The 9,703-nt window shown below is 48.4% G+C and overlaps 1 pseudogene across 1 annotated transcript; it reads left to right on the top strand.

The window, feature by feature from the left end:
• Nucleotides 1-212: 212 nt before the first annotated feature.
• Nucleotides 213-5,758, top strand: LOC308508570 (small ribosomal subunit protein eS10-like; annotated as a pseudogene). Its single transcript has 2 exons — nt 213-684; nt 5,369-5,758. The product of its transcript is annotated as a small ribosomal subunit protein eS10-like (transcript).
• Nucleotides 5,759-9,703: the final 3,945 nt, after the last annotated feature.

Raw genomic sequence — 9,703 nt, 5'->3', positions numbered from 1 at the left:
GCCTGTCCTAGATTTTGTTCCTGGATACTTTAAAAGTTGGTAACTTCTTAGAGTTACTGTTCAGACAAGTTCATATTCTAGAATTTGCTTTTTTTTTCACCAAGGAATGCATTGTGGACAACTTTCCAAGTGAGTAAATATAAGTATCCTGCTCTAAAACAAAACAAAAATCCCGCTTTCCAGCTCCGGGCTGGGTCGCAGAAGTCGTAACGATGTTGATGCCCAAGAAGGACCGGATTGCCATTTATGAGCTCCTTTTTAAGGAGGGCGTGGTGGTGGCCAAGAAGGACGTTCACATGCCCAAACACCCTGAACTGGCAGACAAGAATGTGCGTAATGTTCACGTCGTGAAAGCCACGCTGTCTCTCAAATCACGAGGCTCTGTGAAGGAACAGTTTGCCAGGAGACATTCCTACTGGTGCCTTACCAACGAGGGCATACAGTATCTCCGTGATCACCTCCACGTGCCCCCCGAGATCGTGCCGGCCACTGCGCCGCAGCCTGAGACGGGCAGGCCAAGGCCCAAAGGGGTGGAGGGCGAGCGGCCTGCAGACTCACGCGACACAGAGACACCTACAGACCCAGCGCTGTGCCTCCTGGTGCCGACAAGAGAGCCGAGGCCCGGGCTGGGTCAGCAACGGAATTCCAGGTTAGAGGTGATTGGGTCGTGGACGTGGTCAACCCGTCAGTAAAGTGGGAGCGGTTATTTGGTATTGAATGAGCTTGTGACGGAAAAAAGAATCTTGTGGGCCCGTCTTTGCATAATGTAGCCTGATCAGGAATGTTTTAAAAGTCAATACAAACGGGGCGAGACTGGATTGGTTGGGGGGAAGTCCCAGGGCAGCGGGACATGATCGACAATCTCTGTCAAGTTGGAGCGATTATTAGTGTTTGAATAAACTTTGGAGAGAAAATGATCTCAGCAAACTGGGAGCGATTTTGGTGTTGAATAAACTTGTGGTGAGAAAATAAAAGGCAAAACAAAACAAAACAAAAAAACCCAGCTTCATAGTATTAAGCTCTAGTTTTTAAGAGTTTTCTGAAGCTGATGTGCCACCAGATAATATCCACCTCCTACCAGAGAATTTGTTAATTCATTCATTTATACATTTATTCTCTCACTCATTCAAAACAACGTGAAGTGTTCACTACAAGCCTAGTGATAGTTTTTGAGAATATTAAGAACTTTTTAGAGTTCTAAGCTTAATTTTATAGAGACAATTTTTGCTTAAGTTAACCAGAGGTGGTTTTTAATTTTGCAATGAAGAACTCTGAATAGACTAGCAGTTCCTATGAGGTATGAGGTGTGTGCAATAGACTCTCAGGAAAATGGAGCAAACCTGATAGTGGTCATCTTCTCTAGACAGGGTTGAAGATAACTGTGCTAGGCAGCCTTTAAGATGGCTTCCAAAGGTCCTCGCCTCCTGCTTTTCAGGCTGTTGTGTAACCAGGCTATTGTGTAACCTGGACTTGCTTCTATCAAAGAGAGTATGACAAAAGTGATGGGATATGATTTCCATAATTAGGTTACAAAAGACTGTGACTTCCATCTTGCTCTATTGCCTTCTATGTTCGCACACTTTAATGAAGCAAGCTGACATGTTGGGGAGGTCCAAGTGACGAGTAACTCAGGATGATTTCTGACCAAAAGCTCTTAAGGAACTGAATCCGTCAATAACCATGTGAATGAGCTTGAACATGGATCTTTCCCCAGTCACGCCTTCAAACGAGATCACAGCCTTGACTGATACCTTGATCGCTAACTTGTGAGAGACCCTGACATAGAGGATACAGATAAACTGTACCCAGATTCTTAACCTACTGACACTGTGAGATAATAAATATGCGTTGTTTTAAGTCCCTAAATTATAATTTGTTATGCACCAGTAGATAACTAACACTAATTATTTAGGAATGGGAACTTGCAAGTCGTGGCATGTGGTGATGAAATAAGTGATTTAACTATTGCTTAGAATTTTCTGTAATGAAGTATCCATGGAGTCAAGGCTTGGGGGGACCCAGTGGTTGCCACCAAAAAACATCATCTAGGAAATGAGGAATTTAAGGACTATGGGTGATGCCACTGCTTTGAACTCTGCTGGACCATTTAAGGAAAGAGACTGATAAACACAAGGTGATAACTTCTTGTTTGTCTTCTAGTTCCTTTTACTCTTCCCTTACCTTCCTGAAAAATTCTATCTTAAAGGCATTAGGTAGGACAGAGCAAGCAAGGCATTTGTGTCTGGAGAGGAAGGAGCGATGGAGGCACAGCGTGGGGAATTAGACAAGGAAAGCATTTGTGTAGGCAGGCTGCCTGGCACAGAGGTCAGAGTCTGAGTTGGCTGAGGAGGGTAGTTACACAGGAAGACGGCCTTGCATAGGTGTCAGAGCCCGAGAAGGGTAAGGAGGATAGCACTGCAGAGGAGTAGCTCAGCGAGGGTGTCACAGCTTGAGCAGGGTAATAAAAGTGGAGTAGTGATATCTTGCAGCATAAGAAATTACCCCCAAACTTAGCAGGTTAGAACAATAATCTTTTACTATCTCAGTTTCTGTGGGTCAAGAATTCAGACAGGGCACAGAGGGAATGGCTTATTTCTGTCCCGTGACATCTGGGGCCTTGGCTAGCAGACTCAGCTGAGGACTGAAATCATCTGAAGGGTTGGCTGAGGCTGGGGGATCAGCTTCTGAGGTGGCTCACTTCATGTCTAGAAAGTCAATGCTAGTAAGTTGATTTCTTTCTGTGTCAGCCTATCCACACATGGAACCCTCTATAAGATTGTTGAATGTCCTCACAACATGGCAACTGGCTTCCCTGAGAGCCAGTGATCCCTGAGACTGAGCCAGGAAGAAGCTATGCCTAGACCTACCCTAGAAAGTCATATGGCATTATTTCCATCATATTTTATTCATTAGAAGTAAGTTGCTAAATCCAGCCCGTGGTCAAGGGAAGAGTATTCACCTTTTGAAGGGAAGAGTATCAAAGAATTTGCAGACTTATTTCCAAACCACTAGAGAAGAGATGGAGGGACAGCCTGGTGTGGGGTCTTGGAGCCTGAGCAGGATCAGGAGGACACACACACAGAGGGGGAGCCTGGCATGGGTTGTCAGAGCCCCAGCAGGATGAAGAAGGCATCACGTGGAAGAGACAGACTGGCATGGGTAGTTTGAGTGCAAGTGTGTTTGAGGAAGACATCTGTGTGTGAGGGGTGGGGACAGTGTTGGAAGATGGTTTACATACAGGGGGATTGATCATATAAGAAACCTATGAAGAACAATTGGAGCCAGCTTTCTCACTGTCAGAAGAGTGAGTTACGAATACGGAAAGGGAGGAAAAAAAAGTAAATCCTGCGATGTTGGATTGGGAACTGCAGGTATGTGTGAACTCATAGTTTTCAAGATAGGCAATTGCATAGATAGATATGTAGATAGGTGTGTGTGTGTGTGTGTGTGTGTGTGTGTGTGTGTGTGTTTCCTATTGCTGTCCAGGGGCCTTGGAAGAGCAGAATCCTAATCATGATGAGCTCACATTGCTCAACCTTTAGCCATTGGGAGCTCTGTCAGTTGACTTCTGTGTCTCTTTCACATACCCCCAGCATTGTGTGGGTTTATCTGTTTGTTTTTCAGTACTTCCTTACTTTCTGGCACTACAAGATGCTCCAGGATTGTCTTGTACAGTTTCTTGCCGGAGTCCTAGAATCAACCATTTCTCCTTGGGGCCTGGATTCCTTCCATTAGAGAATCGTATGTGAAACCCAGATATGAGAGCTAAGTGTAATTTTTATATCCTGTTTTTAAAAAAATTAAAAATGACCCAAATTAAAAAAAAAAAAACTGTTAGAGGCCCCAAGTCCCCAGGTCCAACGACCCCAGACCAGACTGGCACGTGCCCAACCTTGGGATCCCTTTCCTGGCTGTCCTTTGGGAGCCAGGTTTTGGGGGCTGTCCTGACCATCACCTGTTTGGTGGCCTTCCTTCAGGTGGGTACCAGCCTGGTTCTGGTGGGCACTGGTAAAACTAACAAATGATAGTGTAGTAGGTGCTCAAAGAGAGGAAGGTAAATGTGCGGAGAGGAAGGAGAAACTAATGCAGTAGGGAGGATCTGAAGAAGTCTTAAGCCTTGAGAGTAGTTCTGGAAGTGCTGCTTGAGAGCAGACACTGTGGTTGCATATTTTAGACACCATGCTCTAGGTAACCTTAAGCCCTAACCTGCTGCCTGGCCCACAGCAGTCCGCCATCCACACTTGCTGATGACCCGATCTGCTGAGCTCAGAGCAGTCCACAGAACATGAGCAGAGCCCTCAATCTGGGAAGTCCCAAAGCAGTTCTGCAGCCGACCTGCTTGTTTTAGGCGGAGGAATCCTGCAAAGTTTCTGCAGCCTGAGGATTCATCCCGGGATTTCTGAACCATCCTTGGTGGCATCTCCACTCAAAAGCAGCGTTTGGGAGTTTGCCTGGGGGTTGAAGTCATCAAAGGGGCCCTCCAGCCAACAATGCCACCCACTAGATTCTGAGAGGGGGCAGGGCCAACAGGTGGGGAGGGGACAAAGGAAAGCTAAGTAAAAGCCCAGGCCCAGTCAGTCAGGAGACTGAGAGAAACCCAATGGAGGCAGTGGGCTCTGTGTCAGAAGGTTCAACCAGTGGCAGTAGCTATTGTGAGGTGATGACCCCTGGCTCCCGGGGAGGGAGGGAGCAGAGAACTTCAAGGGGGAGAGCATTCCAGTAGGCAGCTCACCACTAACAAAAACACGGAGGTACCTGCTGGGGCATAACAAGAAGGCCAGCTTGGCAGGAGAAAGGAGGATAAGCGGGCAAGTGGAGTCTGGGAAGGGCTTAGAACGGAATCCTTATACCTTGGACATATTTCATGGCCTGGAGCTTGAAACCCGGTGCAAAATTGGGAGACTGCGTGCACTTTTCTAGGCACAGAGTAAACAAACTGGGGGTATCCTTCTCTCAAAGGCTGAGACTCCCATGGAGTCGCTGTAACGTCAGGCAACACACTGGGGCTTCTGGACGGAGCGAGATAAAACTCAGAGCTGCCAGGGATGGGCCTGACAGTTTATCAAGACGGCCTGAAGTAGCGCGGCCCTTAACTCACTTGGTGCCTCCTGACACCCTTTGGGGAAGGGGAGGAGGAACTGGTACAGTTGTCCTCATTTTACCCAAACTGACACCCCATTCATTCCCTTTTCACAATCCCAGGGGTACTCTTGGAGGTATCTTCGTGATTCCACAGAAAAGGGTGCACAGCCGGAGTTGAGTAGAGAGACTCTGTATGCAAAAACAGTCATTCTCCAGGGGAAACCCGGTCCCGAGGGAAGCCGAGAGTGCGCACAGTTAGTTATAACTGCGACTACAACTTCGTAAGGTACAACCAGGGACCACCGAGGGGGTTGGGGGCGGAGAAGAGGCCAAGGGCCGGGAGGCTTCTGGGTGCCGTGTCGATCGGCCTCAGCAGGACCGAGGAAGCAATGCAGACGTGAGAGTCGGAGGCAGCAAGGACGCGCTGGAACCTTGCATCGGGCGGCGGAGCGCGGGAGGCCAGTGCTGGTGGCTTGTTGGGCCCTGCAGCCGGCGACGCGCCACTAGGCCCTCTCCCCTTGGCGGTTCGCGCCCACGTTTCTTTTCTCCGGCCGCACTGGCTGCACTTCCGTGGGACACAGCAGGCGGGAGGTATGGAGGTGCAGGGCGTCACCTCACCAGGCTGGCGCAGTGCCCGTCGCCCCTAAGCACTTTTGGACCCAAAAGCCTCAGATAAGGAGATCAAAGCCCGGATGGGGGTGGACAGGCCAATCCCGCCGCCGCTAGTCGGTCCCCAGCGGCTTCCGAACAACCGACCGCACAGTCGGTGCCCTCGGTGGAAGCCAGTCCCCTCGCCCTCCCCGCAGGGCCGGAGCCCCAGGGTCGGCCTTCACTCGTCGCCCCGCATCTGCTTCCCGGGCCCCTGCCCTGCAGCCCCGCGTAGCGGCGGGGCCGTCGATCAGCCCAGAACGCGGCCGCGAGGTCATCGGCACAACAAAGGCGGCCCCCAGCGGCGCCTCGGGTCTTTTAAATGCAGGGTCTTGCCCGGGGCACGTGAAGCCGGGCGGCAGAGGCAGCCGAGGTACCCCGCACCCACTCCGCCCATTCCCAACTCCGGAGCGCAGTCCTTTGAAATGTTAATGTTCTGAAGCTTCTCTCTTGACCTGGATCTGACTGAAGCCTCTGGGATTAATAAACAAACCAAAACCCGCATTTATTTGGCTGGGGTGGGACCCGGGTAAACATTTGTTGGTCCAAAAGAGGCAGGTGGCACGTACGCAAACGCGGATAAATTATTACAGAGCCCCAGCCACTCACTTTAAAAAGACGCCTTTGTACACCGATTCCTGGAGTTGGAAAAGTTTTACTTATCAACAGACCCTTAGTTACACCCTCCAGGCTGAGGGCCCCCGCTGCGCCGCCTGTCGCCCCCGCTGGCACAGAGGAAACCAGGTCACAGGTGGAGGGCGGGGCGGGGCCGCGGTGGGCGGAGCCAAGCCCAGGCCCCGCCCAGGTCCCGATCTGCTGGAGTGCAACCCGCCTCGCTGCAGAGTGGAGCCTAGGACTTCAGATCTCCTGGGGTCGTCAGATCTCCTGAGCGTGGGGAGGCTGGCCGCTGGGCCTGAATCTAACACGCCCCGCCACCACGCCCGGAGAAGACAGAGGGATGTCACAGCGGGTGTTTTTGAAAAGTCTTGGCTTGCGTTTCCCTGCCCACATTCGATAGCTTGTCGGGTTATTGCCAAAATATTATCAAGTCGGATTCCATGCCCAGCCCAGCTGCTAGCAATGATAATAGTACCTGAGAACGCTTTGGGAGCGCTGACACTCCGCCAGGCACCGTTCAAAGCCCTTCACTTGGATTCACCTGTAATGAGTCGGAAGTCATCCACTCCTTCTTTTCAGAAAGGGTACATCATCTGCTCTCCATCCATCCTCACGGGCGCGGGCCCCCGCTGTTTACGGTCCCAATTGTATGACAACCGGGGCTCAGGACTTGTGTATGCTTGGGAGGGGCTGCAGCGGTCACCAGGACACACCATCGTGTCCTGAAAAACTGCCAGGCCTGCATAATTCTCCAACTTCAAGTTTCTTTAATCCACTAAATCCTCCAAGCAGGCGCTGTCCCGTCTTCCAAAAGCTTTTGCCTCAAGCTGGGAAAACCCAATACAGGAATGATCATTTTTCAACTATGGGAGCCAACAACACTCATACATAATGTAGCAAGTCACACAAAGGACAGAATTCTTTACAATTCTCCTGGGAGAGGCCCCTCAGCCCAGGGAATCTTCAGAGCTGCCCAAACTATGGACCAGACTGGTGTATATAGAGGGTGTTAAGGGCTTGCTGAGGGGCCCTTTTAGGCACTCAAAAGCCAGAGTGGGTCACCCAAAGAAATCCCAGCCCAAGTTATTCATAAGCATTTCTTAGAAATCCAGTTCCTTCCATTTCTCTGCCCCAAGGGCAGTTTGTAGCTGCCCTGAGCCAGCTGACACACAGCAGTGGAAGAACAGCTTATAGTATAGGAACCGCCACACAACCCAGAGATAGATTGTGTGCTGTCAGAGGACCCAACTGGCAGGGCAAGAAGATATTGTACATCACCTACTTAAGACAAGGTGCTGTGGCCTTGAATTGGTGAATAAGCCTAGCTTTGTACACATCTGTCTGTCTCTCTACCCTTGGATCTCACAGATACATTATCACCCAGGTCTGCTAGATCTTTCCGCAGGTACAAGACCATTCCTGATTTCCCCAACCTGGTCTCTTCTTCTAAACACCCATGAGGTCTCAACTGGATCCTCTTTCCTCTGGGCAGGCCTGGACCTCTGGCTTGAAAGGACAGCAGGAGGATGAGGTTTCTCTACCTGGCACGATATGTAGGTCCCAGGATAGCACGTTTTATGCCTGTCATCCTTGGAAAGACAGACACCTTCTAAGTAGCTTCGTGATCTTGGGCAAGTCTTTTATCTTTTTTCAGTGTTCCTTGAGTTTCCCATCAGCAAAGTGGTAGGATAATACAATAACCCTGAAAGGGAGGAGGTGTAGGGCAATCCACACTGTCAACTCAGCACCTGGATGCCTGCTCACCTGTGTTAATGCAGGCATGCATTATAGTGTCCTGAGGCTTCACTATAAGATGGTAGAGAGAGTGTAATGTCACTGCCACACTATCATCTGCCCTGGAAGCGAAATACCTGAAACTGAATCGCCCTGGCACCCTGGTTTGGGTGAGCAGCAGTCAGAGGCAGATTGGCTTTCAGAGCAGGTGACAACCCAGAGGCCTCTCTCCTGTGGGGGAGGGAGGCAGTCAGCTAACACCACCTCACTGCTGGGATGGATCTTGCTTCCAGCAGGGTATCCCACTGCCTCCTGCATAGGAGGTAAGCCCAAGCAGATCTTCAGACATTCAATAGCCTTGTTCTGCTTCCACTGTTTCCATCTCAAGAATATTAATCCCTAGCCTGCTCACGGTTGTCAGAATTCTTTTTTGACATTTCCAAAATTAATATATAAACTCATTATCCATTTCCCAAATTTACTAGAGAGGCACACAATGTTAATATGATCAAAATACCATATGCTTGGTTTTCTGTACTGACTTAATTTAGAACCTATGGAAATAAGGAAGAGAGGATGATTAACTTATATGTGACAGTGTGTGACACATAAGGTTCCACAAGTGGAAAGGAAAGACGGTCCAGATAGAGGGGCCTGTATGTGTCCTGCAATGGCAGTTTGAGCTCCTTGAGGAGGTAGGGTGGCAAACAGATGTAAATGCACGTGCACATACCAACTAACATGAACTTATTTCTGGGAGGTGGGCTGAGCCGCCAAGGTTTCTTCACAAGAGGGAAGCAGTTTATTTGTTTTAGAAATACCACTCTGGCGGCTGTACAAGAATAGATTCATTTTTAAAATACTTTTTTTAGAATAGTTTTCATAGAAAAATTGAGCATATAGTACAGAGAGCTCCCCTATGCCTGCCTTCCCACTCCCACGTCTTATTATTACCATCTAGCATTAGTGGGGTATATTTGTTTCAATTAATAAGCTAATATTGATACATTATTAATTAAGGTCCATAATTTACATTAGGGTTCAGTCTCTGTGGTGTACAGTTGTCTGAGTTTTGAAAATGCATATTATGGACCCACCATTACCGTATCATACAGAACCATTTCACCAATCTAAAACTTCTTGGTGCTTCACTATCTCATTGTTCCTCTTCCCTCTCCATGAACCCCTGGCAACTACAGATCTCCATAGTGCTGTCTTTTCCAGAATATCATATAGTTGGAACCATAAAGTATGTAGCCTTTCCAGACTGGATTCTGTCTCTTTAGTAATACGTATGCATTTACGATTCTTCCATGTCTTTCTGTGGCTCGATAGCTCATTTCTCTTGGTAAGTCTATTTTATATTTTCCATCAATACATATTTACTGAATTCTGTATCTGTACTCTCCCATAGAAATATAATGCAAGTCACAAATTTACTTTTTCTAGTAGCCACATTAAAATGGTCGAGATGAAATTAATTTTAATAACATAACATAAAAGTATTCTACTTAATATATTCAAAATATTATCAACATTTAATTAGTATACAAATTGAGGTACTAAGCCTTTGAAATCCAGTTTGTATTTTATATTTTCAGCATGCCTCAAGGTGGACTAG

The sequence above is a fragment of the Rhinolophus hipposideros genome, assembly GCF_964194185.1.
Source record: "Rhinolophus hipposideros genome assembly, chromosome: 15".
NCBI classification, from domain to species: Eukaryota; Metazoa; Chordata; class Mammalia; order Chiroptera; family Rhinolophidae; genus Rhinolophus; species Rhinolophus hipposideros.
Note: the sequence above shows the minus strand (reverse complement) of the source record. Positions and strands in the feature narration are given on the sequence as shown.